Source organism: Manis pentadactyla, chromosome 2, assembly GCF_030020395.1.
Source record: "Manis pentadactyla isolate mManPen7 chromosome 2, mManPen7.hap1, whole genome shotgun sequence".
Classification (NCBI taxonomy): Eukaryota; Metazoa; Chordata; class Mammalia; order Pholidota; family Manidae; genus Manis; species Manis pentadactyla.
Genome location: NC_080020.1, coordinates 22,502,002 through 22,523,035, shown reverse-complemented (window position 1 = coordinate 22,523,035; position 21,034 = coordinate 22,502,002). Strand labels below are relative to the sequence as shown.

The 21,034-nt window shown below is 40.0% G+C and overlaps 2 protein-coding genes across 5 annotated transcripts in view; one reads left to right on the top strand and one right to left on the bottom strand.

Annotated features, from left to right (window-relative positions):
• Positions 1–21,034, bottom strand: part of ZNF300 (zinc finger protein 300) — a 131,639-nt gene that overhangs the window by 65,526 nt on the left and 45,079 nt on the right. The window contains exon 8 of one of the 4 annotated variants that reach the window (XR_008993278.1): positions 950–2,065. The exons of the other annotated variants lie outside the window; for them this stretch is intronic. The gene's annotated coding sequence lies outside the window, so the exon portion shown is untranslated. Of the gene's footprint in view, positions 1–949; positions 2,066–21,034 lie in introns of those variants that run through there. 4 annotated transcript variants of the gene reach the window in all.
• Positions 1–21,034, top strand: part of SMIM3 (small integral membrane protein 3) — a 126,142-nt gene that overhangs the window by 61,702 nt on the left and 43,406 nt on the right. The window lies entirely within an intron of this gene.

Here is a 21,034-nt window from a genome sequence, read left to right as displayed (position 1 = left end):
ATTTTTTCCTTAAATAATCAATTATCTTCTGAAGAGATTTTAAAATGAAGGAAAATATCTTGTATTTTACCTATATGCTTTTCTTGCCTCATATAGATCCAGATTTCCATCTACTATATTTTCCCCATGACTGAAGGACTTTCTCTAACCTTTCTGGTACTGCATGTCTGTTAGTGATAAATTCTTTCAGTTTTCATAGGTCTGAAGACATTTTTGTTTTACCTTTGTTTTTTAAATATATTTCTGCTGCACCAGGAATTCTAGATGAAAAGTTTCATCTTTTTGTTAAATTTCAGTGAAGAAGCTATTCCACTGTCTTCTGGCTTATGTTACTTCTATTGGCAAGTTTCCTATTATTCTTATCCTTGCTCATCAGTACCTAATACATCCTTTTTCTCTTTCATAGCTGTTCTGTCTGTATATCCAATGTTCTTTTTCCCCACTGAATATATCTAAGTTAGACCTTGTTGCTAGTCATGCAAGACTGATGAAACTATACAATAGTAAGAAGACATTCAAAGAAAGCATTATGTCCAAACTCATCAAGTTGCATACATTTAAATATTTATCATTTTTGTATGTTAATTGTGCCCTAATAAAGTGGTCTTTTAAAAAACATTACTTTTCATTTCATTTCTCTTTTGCAACTGAGTAAGGTCTCATCAGTTCTCACCCTGAATCAGTATCAAGGGAAGAGATTTCAACAAAGATAGGACACAGGGAAGAGAAACAAAAATGTATTAATGGCACCTTTTGCGCCACCTATAAGGTAAATAATATATGACCTTATTTAATCCAACTGTCGTTTTGGTGAGCATATTATCATTTTACAAGTGAAGAAAACAGGACCCTGAAAGATGGAATGATCCATCTAGAATGCACAACTAGTGAGTTGCATGGCTAAGATTTGAGTGTAGGTGTGATGCTGAAAATCCTTATGACCCTCAACCCTAAGTGTATGTCATCCAATCCTCTCCAAAGTTTGTTGTGAGCCATAAAGACAGGGCAAGTGTCCACAAGTCACTCCTACTAAACCCTCTAGACAGCAAGAAGATCTATCACCTGCATAAGTACTTAGAGAACCCAGACACCTCCCCTCCAAGTAGTGTGAAGGGCCAAGTTTCATCTAAATGCAACAGAGACAAGGCTAGGTAGGACTTTATACAAGTTGATCAACAAGCACATACAGAGTGCTCAGCTGAACCAGCTGGAGATACAGCACTGCTACTCAGTTAACCTCTCCTGGCTTCAGTTTTCTCCTGCCCTCTGAGAAATGGAGAAGAAAATGATGCATCCTAAACTGTTATGGGCTCAAATCTGTCTGATTTTTTAACTGTTATGACCCTTGGAAAAGTCCCTCCTCTCAGAGTTTGACAGTTTCCCCAGAGTTCTGAGCCACAAGTGAAAGGATATCAGTTAAAAGAATATGTTCAAAATCATGTACAGAGTGTTTAAGTGGAGGTAAATGGTAATTGTTCAAAACATCCAATTGTATTGATTTGGACTACTGATCCAGCCTTCCATATTTTACACAGTATTGTTGATGATAAAGAATGTGACTCTGGAGCCAGAGTTCTCAGGTTGGATAGTGGTTTGTTATTTACTACCAGTGTAAACTTGGCAAATAAACATAAACCCTGTGCTCCCTACTTTCCTCAAATGTAATACAGAGACAGTAATAGTATTTAAATCATAGGATTATTGTTAGAATTAAGTAAGTAAATATACATGAAAGGCATAAAAAATATGCCCAGTAAGAGTCATCAGTTCTGTTAGAATGCATAAGAGTGGTTACTCTCTGAGCACAATAGCAGAGGTAATCACAGGTAGTGACTGGAAGGGAGCACTATGGTGGACTCTAGGTCTTGGGGAAAAGTCTACCTTTTGACATGGGTGACACAGTATATTCAGTGTGAAAATTCATCATCCTGTATACTGAAGATATTTGCAATTTCTGTCCGTTTAACAAAGCTATTTTTAAAAATAGTGCCTTGAAATTAGTGAAAACTGAAAAGTCTTCAGACTTCCAAACGTTGTACAATTGGTAGGATCCAAGCCTTTATCTCTAAGGAGGAAAGGGAAATAGTTAATATTCTGGGTTATAGATGAGAGTAAAGATAAACTTGACTAAGGTGTGTACATATATACACACAGATATGAACTGCTGAAAAATTGTAGGTAGAAAATGGAAGAACCAGGAAGGATCTAGTGGCCATAAAGGTAGAATTTGCTAGGTTAGTCAGTGAGGGATGGGAACTGGCATTGCCCTCATCATTTCTCCCCTCCCCCACACTCCAGAATCCTTTCTGACTATTCCATAGCTCTGTTGGCAGCTCTGGAACCCTAGACTGGAGTGGATATTCTCTTTGCTCAGCTGCCAGAGGTAGCAGTGTCTTTTGGATGATGAAGAACTTAGGTTGTTGTCTTCTGCCTTTCAGTAAGTCACAGGCATTGGTTCCATCCTTTACTTTTTTTTCTTTTTTTGGTATTATTAATATAGAATTACATGAGCAACATTACGGTTACTAGACTCCCCCCATTATCAAGTCCCCACCACATATCCCTTTACAGTCACTATCCATCAGCATAGTAAGATGCTATAGAATCACTACTTGTCTTCTCTGTGTTGTACTGCCCCCCTCCAACATTATGTGTGCTAATTGTAATGCCCCATTACCCCCCTTATCCCTCCCTTCCCAACCATCCTCCCCAGTCCCTTTCCCTTTGGTGACTGTTAGTCCATTCTTGGGTTCTGTGATTCTGCTGCTGTTTTGTTCCTTCAGTTTTTTATTTGTTCTTATACTCCACAGATGAGTGAAATTATTTGATACTTGGCTTTCTCTGCCTGGCTTATTTCACTGAGCATAATACACTCAAGCTCCATCCATGTTGTTGCAAATGGTAGGATTTGTTTTCTTCTTATGGCTGAATAATATTCCATTGTGTACATGTACCACATCTTCTTTATCCATACATCTACTGATGAACACTTAGGTTGCTTCCATTTCCTGGCAATTGTAAATAGTGCTGCAATAAACATAGGGGTGCATATGTCATTTTCAAACTAGGCTCCTGAATTCTTAGGGTAAATTCCTAGGAGTGGAATTCCTGGGTCAAATGGTATTTCTATTTTGAGTTTGTTGAGGAATCTCCATACTGCTTACCAGAATGGTTGAACTAGTTTACATTCCCACCAGCAGTGTAGGAGAGTTCACCTTTCCCCACATTCTAGCCAACATTTGTTGTTTGTCTTTTGGATATTGGCCATCCTAACTGGTGTGAGGTGATATCTCATTGTGGTTTTTTTTTTTTTTAAATAATTATTTTTTATTGAAGGGTAGTTGACGCACAGTATTACATTACATTAGTTTCAAGTGTACAACACAGTGGTAGAACATTTATATACATAATTCTAGGTTCCAGCTATCACCCTACCAAGCTGTTACAATATCTTGACTATATTCCTTATGCTATACATTACATCCCGGTTACTTATTTATTTTACCATTGGAAGTCTGCCCTTTTTTTTTTTTTTTTGTGAGGGCATCTCTCATATTTATTGATCAAATGGTTGTTAACGACAATAAAATTCTGTATAGGGGAGTCAGTGCTAAATGCACAATCATTAATCCACCCCAAGCCTAATTTTCGTCAGTCTCCAATCTTCTGAGGCATAACAAACAAGTTCTTACATGTAGAACAAATTCTTACATAATGGATAAGTTACATAGTGAACAGTACAAGGGCAGTCATCACAGAAACTTTCGGTTTTGCTCATGCATTATGAACTCTAAACAGTCAGTTCAAATATGAATACTCATTTGGTTTTTATACTTGATTTATATGTGGATACCACATTTCTCTCTTTATTATTATTATTTTTAATAAAATGCTGAAGTGGTAGGTAGATGCAAGATAAAGGTAGAAAACATAGTTTAGTCTTGTAAGAGAGCAAATGTAGATGATCAGGTGTGTGCCTGTAGACTATGTGTTAATCCAAGCTAGACCAGGGCAATAAAACATCCACGTATACAGAAGATTTCTCTCAGAACAGGGGGGGTGAGGTTCTAAGCCTCACCTCTGTTGATCCCCAATTTCTCACCTGATGCCCCCCCTGCGACTGTGCCTGTCTTAGGTTGTTCCTCCCTTGAGGAATCTTACCCGTCTCTGGCTAACCAGTCATCTTCCGGGGCCATACAGGGAAATGTGAAGTTGGTAAGTGAGAGGGAAGCCTTATTGTTTGAAAAGGTTAGCTTTTTACTTCTTTGCATATTTATGCCCTGTGGCTTCTATGCACAGCATTTGTCTTGAGGTATCTTTACCACTTGGAGGAGTTATGATACTCGGTAAATTTGATATGAGGCACGAATTCTATTTAAGGGTTGTAATTAGGAAGGAAGAAGAAAAGCTATAGAAGTAGCAGGCGGAAGAAAACATGGGAAGATTGATTATTTCTTTGACAAATCTTCTTGTAGAGTAACTTCAGCATATATAGGTTTTAAGCTACTACTTAAATTGCGCACACACATTAACATAATAGGAGTATAGTTACATAACCAAAGCATATCTGTAATTACCAGCCATCTCCAGTGAAACCAAGAAAACCATTAAGGCACCTTAGGCATTTGTGAAAACTTATCTATGATATGGTGGATATTGTCCAACTGAACTTGAACAGTCTGAGAGAAATCAGACAAATTAAAACAACCCATTCCTGGGGACTGTTCACATGCCATATGTTCTTTTAACAGTAAATAGTCTGTAGTTGTAAGAGTTTGGAGCGCTACAATTTGCACTTCTCCAAATTCTTGGTTGAGTTCCAACAGTATAGATCCAGTCAAATTTGTTGTTTTACTGTATGCACAGGCCAGCTTAGATATCTCCTTCCTCATTCCCATGGCAAGTCCAGGAACTGGTGGGATGAGTGTATCTACAGCTGTAGCAGTGCGTGGATCTTTGTTGGGGTTTTTTAATGATCATCTTCTGGCATGAGTCTTCCAGAGAGTGCAGATGTTGGAAGTTCTTTTTCATATCGTATCTTAGTTCATTTTCGGGGTAGCCCAATTAGGCTTTGATCCTCTGTATAAACACAAACAGACCCTTTGCCTACACTTTTATATACCCTTTATACCCTTGTGTAGAACTCGTTGGAGGTTACCACACAGGAACTGCCCTTTTTTTTTTTTGCTTTGTTTTTGGTATCACTAATCTACACTTACATGACGAATATTATCTTTACTAGGCTCTCCCCTATACCAGGTCCCCCCTATAAACCCCTTTACATTCACTGTCCATCAGCATAGCAAAATGTTGTAGAATCACTACTTGCCTTCTCTGTGTTGTACAGCCCTCCCTTTTCTCCTACCACCCCATGCATGTTAATCTTAATACCCCGCTACTTCTCCCCCCCTTATCCCTCCCTACCCACCCATCCTCCCCAGTCCCTTTCCCTTTGGTACCTGTTAGTCCATTGTTGAGTTCTGTGATTCTGCTGCTGTTTTGTTCCTTCAGTTTTTCCTTTGTTCTTATATTCCACAGATAAGTGAAATCATTTGGTATTTCTCTTTCTCCGCTTGGCTTGTTTCACTGAGCATAATACCCTCCAGCTCCATCCATGTTGCTGCAAATGATTGGATTTGCCCTTTTCTTATGGCTGAGTAGTATTCCATTGTGTATATGTACCACATCTTCTTTATCCATTCATTTATTGATGGACATTTAGGTTGCTTCCAATTCTTGGCTATTGTAAATAGTGCTGCAATAAACATAGGGGTGCATCTGTCTTTCTCATACTTGATTGCTGCGTTCTTAGGGTAAATTCCTAGGATTGGAATTCCTGGGTCAAATGGTAAGTCTGTTTTGAGCATTTTGATGTACCTCCATACTGCTTTCCACAATGGTTGAACTAACTTACATTCCCACCAGCAGTGTAGGAGGGTTCCCCTTTCTCCACAGCCTCGCCAACATTTGTTGTTGTTTGTCTTTTGGATGGCAGCCATCCTTACTGGTGTGAGGTGATACCTCATTGTAGTTTTAATTTGCATTTCTCTGATAATTAGCGATGTGGAGCATCTTTTCATGTGTCTGTTGGCCATCTGTATTTCTGTTTTGGAGAACTGTCTGTTCAGTTCCTCTGCCCATTGTTTAATTGGATTATTTGTTTTTTGTTTGTTGAGGTGTGTGAGCTCCTTATATATTCTGGACGTCAAGCCTTTATCGGATGTGTCATTTTCAAATATATTCTCCCATACTGGAGGGATCCTTCTTGTTCTATTGATGGTGTCTTTTGCTGTACAGAAGCTTTTCAGCTTAATATAGTCCCACTTGTTCATTTTTGCTGTTGTTTTCCTTGCCCGGGGAGATATGTTCAAGAAGAGGTCACTCATGTTTATGTCTAAGAGGTTTTCGCCTATGTTTTCTTCCAAGAGTTTAATGGTTTCATGGCTTACATTCAGGTCTTTGATCCATTTTGAGTTTACTTTTGTATATGGGGTTAGAGAATGGTCCAGTTTCATTCTCCTACATGTAGCTGTCCAGTTTTGCCAGCACCACCTGTTGAAGAGACTGTCATTTCGCCATTGTATGTCCATGGCTCCTTTATCAAATATTAATTGACCATATATGTCTGGGTTAATGTCTGGATTCTCTAGTCTGTTCCATTGGTCTGTGGCTCTGCTCTTGTGCCAGTACCAAATTGTCTTGAGTACTATGGCTTTATAGTAGAGCTTGATGTTGGGGAGTGAGATCCCCCCTACTTTATTCTTCTTTCTCAGGATTGCTTTCGCTATTTGGGGTCTTTGGTGTTTCCATATGAATTTTTGAATTATTTGTTCCAGTTCATTGAAGAATGTTGCTGGTAGTTTCATAGGGATTGCATCAAATCTGTATATTGCTTTGGGCAGGATGGCCATTTTAACGATATTAATTCTTCCTAGCCACGAGCATGGGATGAGTTTCCATCTGTTAGTGTCCCCTTTAATTTCTCTTAAGAGTGACTTGTAGTTTTCAGAGTATAAGTCTTTCACTTCTTTGGTTAGGTTTATTCCTAGGTATTTTATTTTTTTTGATGCAATTGTGAATGGAGTTGTTTTCCTGATTTCTCTTTCTGTTGGTTCATTGTTAGTATATAGGAAAGCCACAGATTTCTGTGTGTTGATTTTGTATCCTGCAACTTTGCTGTATTCCGATATCAGTTCTAGTAGTTTTGGTGTGGAGTCTTTAGGGTTTTTTATGTACAGTGTCATGTCATATGCAAATAGTGACAGTTTAACTTCTTCTTTACCAATCTGGATTCCTTGTATTTCTTTATTTTGTCTGATTGCCGTGGCTAGGACCTCCAGTACTATGTTAAATAACAGTGGAGAGAGTGGGCATCCCTGTCTAGTTCCCGATCTCAGCGGAAATGCTTTCAGCTTCTTGCTGTTCAATATAATGTTGGCTGTGGGTTTATCATAGATGGCCTTTATTATGTTGAGGTACTTGCCCTCTATTCCCATTTTGCTGAGAGTTTTTAACATGAATGGATGTTGAACTTTGTCAAATGCTTTTTCAGCATCTATGGAGATGATCATGTGGTTTTTGTCTTTCTTTTTGTTGATGTGGTGGATGATGTTGATGGACTTTCGAATGTTGTACCATCCTTGCATCCCTGGGATGAATCCCACTTGGTCATGGTGTATGATCCTTTTGATGCATTTTTGAATTCGGTTTGCTAATATTTTGTTGAGTATTTTTGCATCTACGTTCATCAGGGATATTGGTCTGTAGTTTTCTTTTTTGGTGGGGTCTTTGCCTGGTTTTGGTATTAGGGTGATGTTAGCTTCATAGAATGAGTTTGGGAGTATCCCCTCCTCCTCTATTTTTTGGAAAACTTTAAGGAGAATGGGTATTATGTCTTCCCTGTATGTCTGATAAAATTCCGAGGTAAATCCATCTGGCCCGGGGGTTTTGTTCTTTGGATTTTTTGGATTACCGCTTCAATTTCATTGCTGGTAATTGGTCTGTTTAGATTTTCTGTTTCTTCCTGGGTCAATCTTGGAAGGTTATATTTTTCTAGGAAGTTGTCCATTTCTCCTAGGTTTCCCACCTTGTTAGCATATAGGTTTTCATAGTATTCTCCAATAATTCTTTGCATTTCCGTGGGGTCCGTCGTGATTTTTCCTTTCTCGTTTCTGATACTGTTGATTTGTGTTGACTCTCTTTTCTTCTTAATAAGTCTGGCTAGAGGCTTATCTATTTTGTTTATTTTCTCGAAGAACCAGCTCTTGGTTTCATTGATTTTTGCTATTGTTTTATTCTTCTCAATTTTATTTATTTCTTCTCTGATCTTTATTATGTCCCTCCTTCTGCTGACCTTAGGCCTCATCTGTTCTTCTTTTTCCAATTTCGATAATTGTGACATTAGACCATTCATTTGGGATTGCTCTTCCTTTTTTAAATATGCTTGGATTGCTATATACTTTCCTCTTAAGACTGCTTTTGCTGCGTCCCACAGAAGTTGGGGCTTAGTGTTGTTGTTGTCATTTGTTTCCATATATTGCTGGATCTCCATTTTGATTTGGTCATTGATCCATTGATTATTTAGGAGCGTGTTGTTAAGCCTCCATGTGTTTGTGAGCCTCTTTGCTTTCTTTGTACAGTTTATTTCTAGTTTTATGCCTTTGTGGTCTGAAAAGTTGGTTGGTAGATATTCAATCTTTTGTAATTTTCTGAGGCTCCTTTTGTGGCCTAGTATGTGGTCTATTGTGGAGAATGTTCCATGTGCACTTGAGAAGAATGTATATCCCGCTGCTTTTGGATGTAGAGTTCTATAGATGTCTATTAGGTCCATCTGCTCTACTGTGTTGTTCAGTGCTTCCGTGTCCTTATTTATTTTCTGCCCGGTGGATCTATCCTTTGGGGTGAGTGGTGTGTTGAAGTCTCCTAGAATGAATGCATTGCAGTCTATTTCCCCCTTTAGTTCTGTTAGTATTTGTTTCACATATGCTGGTGCTCCTGTGTTGGGTGCATATATATTTAGAATGGTTATATCCTCTTGTTGGACTGAGCCCTTTATCATTATGTAGTGTCCTTCTTTATCTCTTGTTACTTTCTTTGTTTTGAAGTCTATTTTGTCTGATATTAGTGCTGCAACCCCTGCTTTCTTCTCACTGTTGTTTGCTTGAAATATGTTTTTCCATCCCTTGACTTTTAGTCTGTACATGTCTTTGGGTTTGAGGTGAGTTTCTTGTAAGCAGCATATAGATGGGTCTTGCTTTTTTATCCAATCTGTTACTCTGTGTCTTTTGATTGGTGCGTTCAGTCCATTAACATTTAGGGTGACTATTGAAAGATATGTACTTATTGCCATTGCAGGCTTTAAATTCGTGGTTACCAAAGGTTCAAGGTTAGCCTCTTTAGTATCTTACTGCCTAACTTAGCTCGCTTATTGAGCTGTTATATACACTATCTGGAGATTCTTTTCTTCTCTCCCTTCTTGTTCCTTCTCCTCGTTTCTTCATATGTTGGGTGTTTTGTGCTGTGCTCTTTCTAGGAGTGCTCCCATCTAGAGCAGTCCCTGTAAGATGTTCTGTAGAGGTGGTTTGTGGAAAGCAAATTCCCTCAGCTTTTGTTTGTCTGGGAATTGTTTAATCCCACCGTCATATTTGAATGATAGTCGTGCTGGATACAGTATCCTTGGTTCAAGGCCCTTCTGTTTCATTGTATTAAATATATCATGCCATTCTCTTCTGGCCTGTAGGGTTTCTGTTGAGAAATCTGACGTTAGCCTGATGCGTTTCCCTTTATAGGTGACCTTTTTCTCTCTAGCTGCCTTTCACACTCTTTCCTTGTCCTTGATCTTTGCCATTTTAATTATTATGTGTCTTGGTGTTGCCCTTCTTGGATCCTTTCTGTTGGGGGTTCTGTGTATTTCCGTGGTCTGTTCGATTACTTCCTCCCCCAGTGTGGGGAAGTTTTCAGCAATTATTTCTTCTAAGATACTTTCCATCTCTTTTCCTCTCTCTTCTTCTTCTGGGACCCCTATAATACGGATATTGTTCCTTTTGGATTGGTCACACAGTTCTCTTAACATTGTTTCATTCCTGGAGATCCTTTTGTCTCTCTCTATGTCAGCTTCTATGCGTTCCTGTTCTCTGATTTCAATTCCATCAATGGCCTCTTGCATTCTATCCATTCTGCTTATAAACCCTTCCAGAGTTTGTTTCATTTCTGCGATCTCCTTTCTGGCATCTGTGATCTCCTTCCGGACTTCATCCCATTTCTCTTGCGTATTTCTCTGCATCTCTGTCAGCATGTTTATGATTCTTATTTTGAATTCTTTTTCAGGGAGACTGGTTAGGTCTGTCTCCTTCTCTGGTGTTGTCTCTGTGATCTTTGTCTGCCTGTCGCTTTGCCTTTTCATGGTGATAGGAATAGTATGCAGAACTGGGACGAGTGACGGCTGGAAGGACTTCCTTTCTTGTTGGTTTGTGGCCCTCCTCTCCTGGGAGAACAGCGACCTCTAGTGGCTTGTGCTGCGCAGCTGCGCGCAGACAGGGTTTCTGCTTCCTGCCCGGCTGCTATGGAGTTAATCTCCGCTGTTGCTGTGGGCGTGGCCTGGCTCGGGCCTCTGCTCCCAAGTGGTGGAGTCGCGTTGGAGCAGGAGTGGCCTGGAGGCTATTTATCTCCGTAAGGGGCCTCCCTGCTCCCTGCAGCCCAGGGGTTAGGGTGCCCAGAGATCCAGGATTCCCTACCTCTGGATTAAGTGACCCGCCCTGCCCCTTTAAGACTTCCAAAAAGCACCCGCCAAAACAAAACAACGCCCACCAAAAAAAAAGAAAAAAAATTTTTTTTAATTAAAAAAAAAAAAAGTTTTTAATTAAAAAAAAGGTGGTCGTTCGTTTTTCTTTATTCTCTGGTGCCAGCCTCAGGCCTCTGCTCACCGGTCGGTCTTTCTGCCCTGTTTCCCTAGTATTGGGGTCCCTATCCCTTTAAGACTTCCAAAAAGCGCTCGCCAAAACAAAACAGCAAAAAAGCCAAAAAAAATGGTCGCGCGCTTTTCTTATGTCCTCTGTCGCCCAGCCTCCAGTGCCTGCTCACTGTCTTGCTGCCCTGTTTTCCTAGTATCGAGCGCCCTGCACTCTGGCCCAGATGGCTGGGGCTGGGTGTTCGGCAGTCCTGGGCTCCGTCTCCCTCCCGCTCTGCCTGCTCTTCTCCCGCCGGGAGCTGGGGGGAGGGGCGCTCGGCTCCCGCGGGGCCGGGGCTTGTATCTTACCCCCTTCGCGAGGCGCTGGGTTCTCTCAGGTGCGGATGTGGTCTGGATATTGTCCTGTGTCCTCTGGTCTTTGTTCTAGGAAGGGTTGCCTTTGTTATATTTTCATAGATATATGTTGTTTTGGGAGGAGATTTCCACTGCTCTACTCACGCCGCCATCTTCCGCCCCTTTCTCATTGTGGTTTTAATTTGCATTTCTCTGATGATTAGTGATGTGGAGCATCTTTTCATGTGCCTGTGGGCCATCTGAATTTCTTCTTTGGAGGAGTGTCTGTTCAGATACTCTGAACATTTTTTAATTGGATTAGTTGCTTTTTGTTTGTTGAGGTGCCTGAGCTCTTTATATATTTTGGATGTCAATCCTTTATCGGATCTGTCATTTATGAATATATTCTCCCATACTGTAGGATGCCTTTTTGTTCTATTGATGGTGTCCTTTGCTGTACAGAAGCTTTGCAGCTTGATATAGTCCCAATTGCTCATTTTTGCTTTTCTTTCCCTTGCCCAGGGAGATATGTTCAAGAGGAAGTTGCTCATGTTTATGCCCAAGAGATTATTGTCCATGTTTTTTTCTAAGAGTTTTATGGTTTCATGACTCACATTCAGGTCTTTTATCTATTTTGAGTTTACTTTTTTTTTTTTTTTATTGTGAGGGCATCTCTCATATTTATTGATCAAATAGTTGTTAACCACAATAAATTTCTGTATAGGGGGGTCAATACTCAATGCACAATCATTAATCCACCCCAAGACTAATTTTCGTCAGTCTCCAATCTTCTGATGCATAACGAACAAATTCTTACATGGAGTACAAATTCTTACATAGTGAATAAGTTACATGGTGAACAGTGCAAGGGCAGTCATCACAGAAGATTTCGGTATTGTTAATGCATTATGAACTATACACAGTCAGTTCAAATATGAATATTCATTTGATTTTTAAACTTGATTTATATGTGGATACCACATTTCTCTATTATTATTATTTTTAATAAAATGCTGAAGTGGTAGGTAGATACGAGATAAAGGTAGAAAACAGAGTTTAGTGTTGTAAGAGAGCAAATGTAGACGATCAGGTGTGTGCCTGTAGACTATGTGTTAATCCAAGCTAGACAAGGGCAATAAAACATCCACATATGCAGAAGATTTCTCTCAGAATGGGGGGGTGAGGTTCTAAGCCTCACCTCTGTTGATCCCCAATTTCTCACCTGATGACCCCCCTGCGACTGTGCCTGTCTTAGGTTGTTCCTCCCTTGAGGAATCTTACCCGTCTCTGGCTAACCAGTCATCTTCCGGGGCCATACAGGGAAATGTTAAGTTGGTAAGTGAGAGAGAAGCCTTATTGTTTGAAATGGTTAGCTTTTTATTTCTTTGCATATTTATGCCCTGTGGCTTCTATGCCCAGCATTTGTCTTGAGGTATCTTTACCACTTGGAGGAGTTATGATACTCGGTAAATTTGATATGAGGCACGAATTCTATTTAAGGGTTGTAATTAGGAAGGAAGAAGAAAAGCTATTGAAGTAGCAGGCGGGAGAAAACATGGGAAGATTGATTATTTCTTTGACATATCTTCTTGTAGAGTAACTTCAGCATGTATAGATTTTAAGCTACTACTTAAATTGCGCACACACATTAACATAATAGGAGTATAGTTACATAACCAAAGCATACCTGTAATTACCAGCTATCTCCAGTGAAACCAAGAAAACCAGTTAGGCACCCTAGGCATTTGTGAAAACTTATCAATGTTATGATGGTTATTATCTAACTGAATTTGAATAGTTTGAGAAAAATCAGACAAATTAAAACCACCCATTCCTGGGCACTGTTTACATCCCATATGTTCTTTTAACAGTAAATAGTCTGTAGTTGTAAGATTTTGGAGCGCTACAATTTGCACTTCTCCTAATTCTTGGTTGAGTTCCAACAGTATAGATCCAGTCAAATTTGTTGTTTTACTGTATGCACAGGCCAGCTTAGATATCTCCTTCATTCCCATGGCAAGTCCAGGAGCTGGTGGGATGAGTGCATCTACAGCTGTAGCAGTGCGTGGATCTTTGTTGGAGTTTTTTTTATGCTGATCATCTTCTGTCATGAGTCTTCCCGAGAGTGCTGATGTTGGAAGTTCTTTTTCATATCGTATCTTAGTTCATTTTCGGGGTAGCTAAATTAGGCTTTGATCCTCTGTATAAACACAAACAGACCCTTTGCCTACACTTTTATATGTCCTTTATATCATTGTGTAGAACTCATTAGAGGTCACCACATAGGAACTGCATTTTTTTTTAATCATTAATCTACACTTACATGACGAATACTTTGTTTACAAGGCTCTCCCCTATACCAGGTCCCCCCTATATACTCCTTTACAGTCACTGTCCATCAGCGTAGCAACCTGTTGTAGAATCACTACTTGTCTTCTCTGTGTTGTACAGCCCTCCCCTTTCTCCCACCCCGCTATGGATGCTAATCTTAATACCCCCCTACTTCTCCCCCCCTTATCCCTCCCTACCCACCCATCCTCCCCAGTCCCTTTCCCTTTGGTACCTGTTAGTCCATTCTTGAGTTCTGTGATTCTGCTGCTGTTTTGTTCCTTCAGTTTTTCCTTTGTTCTTATATTCCACAGATGAGTGAAATCATTTGGTATTTCTCTTTCTCTGCTTGGCTTGTTTCACTGAGCAAAATACCCTCCAGCTCCATCCATGTTGCTGCAAATGGTTCGATTTGCCCTTTTCTTATGGCTGAGTAGTATTCCATTGTGTATATGTACCACATCTTCTTTATCCATTCATCTATCGATGGACATTTAGGTTGCTTCCAATTCTTGGCTATTGTAAATAGTGCTGCGATAAACATAGGGGTGCACTGATCTTTCTCATACTTGATTGCTGCATTCTTAGGGTAAATTCCTAGGAGTGCAATTCCTGGGTCAAATGGTAGGTCTGTTTTGAGCATTTTGATGTACCTCCATACTGCTTTCCACAATGGTTGAACAAGTTTACATTCCCCCCAGCAGTGTAGGAGGGTTCCCCTTTCTCCACAGCCTCGCCAACATTTGTTGTTGTTTGTCTTTTGGATGGCAGCCATCCTTACTGGTGTGAGGTGATACCTCATTGTAGTTTTAATTTGCATTTCTCTGATAATTAGCGATGTGGAGCATCTTTTCATGTGTCTGTTGGCCATCTGTATTTCTGTTTTGGAGAACCGTCTGTTCAGTTCCTTTGCCCATTTTTAATTGGGTTATTTGTTTTTTGTTTGTTGAGGCGTGTGAGCTCCTTATATATTCTGGACGTCAAGCCTTTATCGGATGTGTCATTTTCAAAGATATTCTCCCATACTGTAGGGTTCCTTTTTGTTCTATTGATGGTGTCTTTTGCTGTACAGAAGCTTTTCAGCTTAATATAGTCCCACTTGTTCATTTTTGCTGTTGTTTTCCTTGCCCGGGGAGATATGTTCAAGAAGAGGTCACTCATGTTTATGTCTAAGAGGTTTGTGCCTATGTTTTCTTCCAAGAGTTTAATGGTTTCATGACTTACATTCAGGTCTTTGATCCATTTTGAGTTTACTTTTGTATATGGGGTTAGACGATGGTCCAGTTTCATTCTCCTACATGTAGCTGTCCAGTTTTGCCAGCACCATCTGTTGAAGAGACTGTCATTTCGCCATTGTATGTCCATGGCTCCTTTATCAAATATTAATTGACCATATATGTCTGAGTTAATGTCTGGATTGTCTAGTCTGTTCCATTGGTCTGTGGCTCTGTTCTTGTGCCAGTACCAAATTGTCTTGATTACTATGGCTTTATAATAGAGCTTGAAGTTGGGGAGTGAGATCCCCCCTACTTTATTCTTCTTTCTCAGGATTGCTTTCGCTATTCGGGGTCTTTGGTGGTTCCATATGAATTTTTGAATTATTTGTTCCAGTTCATTGAAGAATGTTGCTGGTAGTTTCATAGGGATTGCATCAAATCTGTATATTGCTTTGGGCAGGATGGCCATTTTGACGATATTAATTCTTCCTAGCCATGAGCATGGGATGCGTTTCCATCTGTTAGTGTCCCCTTTAATTTCTTTTAAGAGTGACTTGTAGTTTTCAGAATATAAGTCTTTCACTTCTTTGGTTAGGTTTATTCCTAGGTATTTTATTTTTTTTGATGCAATTGTGAATGGAGTTGTTTTCCGGATTTCTCTTTCTGTTGGTTCATTGTTGGTGTATAGGAAAGCCACAGATTTCTGTGTGTTGATTTTGTATCCTGCAACTTTGCTGTATTCCGATATCAGTTCTAGTAGTTCTGGGGTGGAGTCTTTAGGGTTTTTTATGTACAGTATCATGTCATCTGCAAATAGTGACAGTTTGACTTCTTCTTTGCCCATCTGGATTCCTTGTATTTTTTTGTTTTGTCTGATTGCCGTGGCTAGGACCTCCAGTACTATGTTAAATAACAGTGGGGAGAGTGGGCATCCCTGTCTAGTTCCCGATCTCAGCGGAAATGCTTTCAGCTTCTCGCTATTCAATATAATGTTGGCTGTGGGTTTTTCATAGATGGCCTTTATTATGTTGAGGTACTTGCCCTCTATTCCCATTTTGCTGAGAGTTTTTATCATGAATGGATGTTGAACTTTGTCAAATGCTTTTTCACCATCTATGGAGATGACCATGTGGTTTTTGTCTTTCTTTTTGTTGATGTGGTGGATGATATTGATGGACTTTCGAATGTTGTGCCATCCTTGCATCCCTGGGATGAATCCCACTTGGTCATGGTGTACGATGGTTTTGATGTATTTTTGAATTCGGTTTGCTAAAATTTTGTTGAGTATTTTTGCGTCTACGTTCATCAGGGATATTGGTCTGTAGTTTTCTTTTTTGGTGGTGTCTTTGCCTGGTTTTGGTATTAGGGTGATGTTAGCTTCATAGAATGAGTTTGGGAGTATCCCCTCCTTTTCTATTTCTTGGAAAACTTTAAGGAGAATGGGTATTATGTCTTCCCTGTATGTCTGATAAAATTCCGAGGTAAATCCATCTGGCCCAGGGGTTTTGTTCTTTGGTAGTTTTTTGATTACCGCTTCAATTTCGTTGCTGGTAATTGGTCTGTTTAGATTTTCTGTTTCTTCCTGGGTCAGTCTTGGAAGGTTGTATTTTTCTAGGAAGTTGTCCATTTCTCCTAGGTTTCCCAGCTTGTTAGCATATAGGTTTTCATAGTAGTCTCTAATAATTCTTTGTATTTCTGCGGGATCTGTTGTGATTTTTTCTTTCTCATTTCTGATACTGTTGATTTGTGTTGACTCTCTTTTCCTCTTAATAAGTCTGGCTAGAGGCTTATCTATTTTGTTTATTTTCTCGAAGAACCAGCTCTTGGTTTCATTGATTTTTGCTATTGTTTTATTCTTCTCAATTTTATTTATTTCTTCTCTGATCTTTATTATGTCCCTCCTTCTGCTGACCTTAGGCCTCATTTGTTCTTCTTTTTCCAATTTTGATAGTTGTGACATTAGACTGTTCATTTGGGATTGCTCTTCCTTTTTTAAATATGCTTGGAGTGCTATATACTTTCCTCTTAAGACTGCTTTTGCTGCGTCCCACAGAAGTTGGGGCTTAGTGTTGTTGTTGTCATTTGTTTCCATATATTGCTGGATCTCCATTTTGATTTGGTCATTGATCCATTGATTATTTAGGAGCGTGTTGTTTAGCCTCCATGTGTTTGTGAGCCTTTTTGCTTTCTTTGAACAGTTTATTTCTAGTTTAATGCCTTTGTGGTCTGAAAAGTTGGTTGGTAGGATTTCAATCTTTTGGAATTTACTGAGGCTCTTTTTGTGTCCTAGTATATGGTCTATTCTGGAGAATGTTCCATGTGCACTTGAGAAGAACGTGTATCCTATTGCTTTTGGATGTTCAGTTCTGTAGATGTCTATTAGGTCCATCTGTTCTAGTGTGTTGTTCAGTGCCTCTGTGTCCGTACTTATTTTCTGTCTGGTGGATCTGTCCTTTGGAGTGAGTGGTGTGTTGAAGTCTCCTAGAATGAATGCATTGCATTCTATTTCCTCCTTTAGTTCTGTTAATATTTGTTTCAGGTATGTTGGTGCTCCTGTATTGGGTGCATATATATTTATAATGGTTATATCCTCTTGATGGACTGAGCCCTTTATCATTATGTAATGTCCTTCTTTGTCTTTTGTTACTTTCTTTATTTTGAAGTCTGTTTTGTCTGATACCAGAATTGCAACACGTGCTTTCTTCTCTCTGTTGTTTGCTTGAAATATCTTTTTCCATCCCTTGACTTTAAGTCTGTGCGCGTCTTTGGGTTTGAGGTGAGTCTCTTGTAAGCAGCATATGGATGGATCTTGCTTTTTTATCCATTCTATTACTCTGTGTCTTTTGATTGGTGCATTCAGTCCATTTACATTTAGGGTGATTATTGAAAGGTATGAATTTATTGCCATTGCAGGCTTTAAGTTTGTGGTTACCAAAGGTTTAGGGTTAGCTTCTTTACTGTCTTACTGTCTAACTTAACTCGCTTGTTGAGCTATTATAAACACAATCTGATGATTCTTTATTTCTCTCCCTTCTTATTCCTCCTCCTCCCTTCTTCATATGTTGGGTGTTTTGTTGTGTGCTCTTTTTAGGAGTGCTCCCATCTAGAGCAGTCCCTGTAGGATGCCCTGTAGAGGTGGTTTGTGGGAGGAAAATTCCCTCAACTTTTGCTTGTCTGGGAATTGTTTAATCCCTCCTTCATATTTAAATGATATTCGTGCTGGATACAGTAGTCTTGGTTCGAGGCCCTTCTGTTTCATTGCATTAAGTATATCATGCCATTCTCTTCTGGCCTGTAGGGTTTCTGTTGAGAAGTCTGATGATAGCCTGATAGGTTTTCCTTTGTAGGTAACCTTTTTTTTCTCTCTGGCTGCTTGTAATACTTTGTCCTTGTCTTTGATCTTTGCCATTTTAATTATTATGTGTCTTGGTGTTGCCCTCCTTGGATCCCTTGTCATGGGAGTTCTGTGTACCTCTGTGGTCTGAGAGGCCATTTCTTCCCCTAGTTTGGGGAAATTTTCAGCAATTATTTCTTCAAAGACATTTTCTATCCCCTTTTCTCTCTCTACTTCTTCTGGAATGCCTATGATTCTTATATTATTCCTTTTAGATTGATCACTCAGCTCTCTTAAAATTCTTTCATTCCTGGAGATCCTTTTATCTCTCTCTGCATCAGCTTCTCTGAGTTCCTGTTCTCTGTTTTCTAGTCCATTAATGGTCTCTTGCATCTCGTCCATTCTGTTTTGAAGTCCTTCCAGAGCTTGTTTTATTTCTGAATTCTCCTTCCTTAGTTCTTGCATATTTCTCTGCAAGTCCATCAGCATGGTTATGACTTTTGTTTTGAATTCTTTTTCAGGTAGACTGGCTAAATCTATCTCCCCAGATTCCTACTCAGGGGAAGATGTAGCAGATGCTGAAGCTGTCTGGGTTAGTCTTGTCTGGATCATATTTTTTTGCCTCTTCATGTTGACAGGTGCTATTGACTGTCAGCTGGGAGGGCCAAAATTTTCACTTGCTACTGGCCTTTCTTTACTGGGGCAACTGCGACCCCTAGTGGCTTGTGTTGGGTAATTGCGTGTAGAGTGGGTCTTTGTGTCTTGCCTGGCCGGAAGGGAGAAATTTCCCTTTCTGTGGGCGGAATTTGTCTCAGGCTGCTTCTCTGCTTTCGCAGCGCCCGGTGGGGTAATGGATGGGGGTGCTGCTTGACTGTTTGCCTCCGTGAGGGGTCTCAGAGCTGTTGCCCAGGGGGTTAGTGCACCCGGTTTTCCCTGTAATTTCCAGCTGCTGTACTGTGACCTGGGTTGTTTCCGTCAAGCTGTTAAGTCCCTGTCCCTTTAAGACTTTCAAAAAGCCCCCGCTTTTCTTTGTCACAGGGGCATCAGCTTCAGCACCCGCTCAGAGGTCTTACTCCCTGTTCCCCCAGTATCCAGGGCCCCCTGGGCATGTACTGTGTCTGCGCTCTGGCCCGGATGGTTGGGGCTGGGTGTTCGGCAGTCCTGGGCTCCGTCTCCCTCCCGCTCTGCCTATTGTTCTCCCGCCGGGAGCTGGGGGGAGGGGCGCTCGGGTCCCGCAGTCCGGGGCTTGTATCTTACCCCTTTCACCAGTCGCTGGGTTCTCGCTGGTGTAGCTGCAGTCTGGCCACTGTCCTGCGTCTTCTGGTCTCTCTTTTAGGGCTAGTTGTGTTTGTTGTATTTTCAAAAGTATATATGTTTTTGGGAGGAGATTCCCACTGTCCTACTCATGCCGCCATGTTGGCTCCGCCTCTCCCCCAATCGAGTTTACTTTTGTGTATGGGGATAAACAATGATCCAGTTTTATTTTCTAACATGTAGCCGCCCAGTTTTGCCAACACCAGCTGTTGAAGAGGCTGTCATTTCCCCATTGTATATCGATGGCTCCATTATCATATATTAATTGGTCATATACATTGGGGATAATATCTGGACTCTCTATTCTGTTTCACTGGTCTGTGGGACTGTTCCTGTGCCAGTACCAAATTGTCTTGATTACTATGGCTTTGTAGTAGAGCTTGAAGTTGGGAAGCGAGATCCCCATTTTATTCTTCCTTCTCAAGATTGCTTTGGCTATTCAGGGTCTTTGGTGGTTCCATATGAATTTTAGAACTATTTGTTGCAGTTCGTTGAAGAATGCTGTTGGTATTTTGATAGGGATTGCATTGAATCTGTAGATTGATTTAGCAAGATGGCCATTTTGACAATATTAGCTCTTCCTACCGAAGAGCATGGGTTAGTGTCTTCTTTAATTTCTCTTAAGAGTGTCTTTTAGTTTTCAGGGTATAGGTCTTTCACTTCCTTGGTTAAGTTTATTTCTAGGTATTTTACTCTTTTTGATGCAATTGTGAATGGAATTGTTTTCCTGATTTCTCTTTCTGCTAGTTCATCATTAGTGTATAGAAATGTAACAGATTTCAGTGCATTAATTTTGTATCCTGCAACTTTACTGAATTTAGATATTATTGTGGTAGTTTGGGAGTGGATTCTTTAGGGTTTTTTATGTACAATATCATGTCATCTGCAAATAGTAACAGGTTGACTTCTTCCTTACCAATCTGGATGCCTTTTATTTATTTGTTTTGTCTGGCTGCCGTGGCTAGGACCTCCAGTACAATGTTGAATAATAGTTGGGAGAGTGGGCATCCCTGTCTTGTTTCCAATCTTAGGTGAAAAGCTTTCAGCTTCTTGTTGTTAAGTATGATGTTGGCTGTGGGTTTGTCATATATGGCCTTTATTATGTTGAGGTACTTGACCTCTACACCCATTTTGTTGAGAGTTTTCATTATGAGTGGATGTTGAATTTTGTCGAATGCTTTTTCAGCATCTATGGAGATGATCATATGGTTTTTGTCCTTTTTTGTTGATGTGGTGGATGATGTTGATGAATTTTTTAATGTTGTGCCATCCTTGCATCCCTGGGAGGAATCCCACTTGATCATGATGGATGATCCTCTTGATGTATTTTTGCATTTGGTTTACTAATATTTTGTTGAGTATTTTTGCATGTATGTTTATCAGGGACATTGGTCTGTAATTTTCTTTTTTTGTGGTGTCTTGCCTGCTTTTGGTATTAGAGTGATGCTGGCTTCATAGAATGAGTTTGGAAGTAGTCCCTCCTCTTCTATTTTTGGGAAAACTTTAAAGAGAATGCATATTATGTCTTCTCTAAATGTCTGATAAAATTCAGCGGTGAATCCATCTGGTCAGGAGTTTTGTTCTTGGGTAGTTTTTGATTAC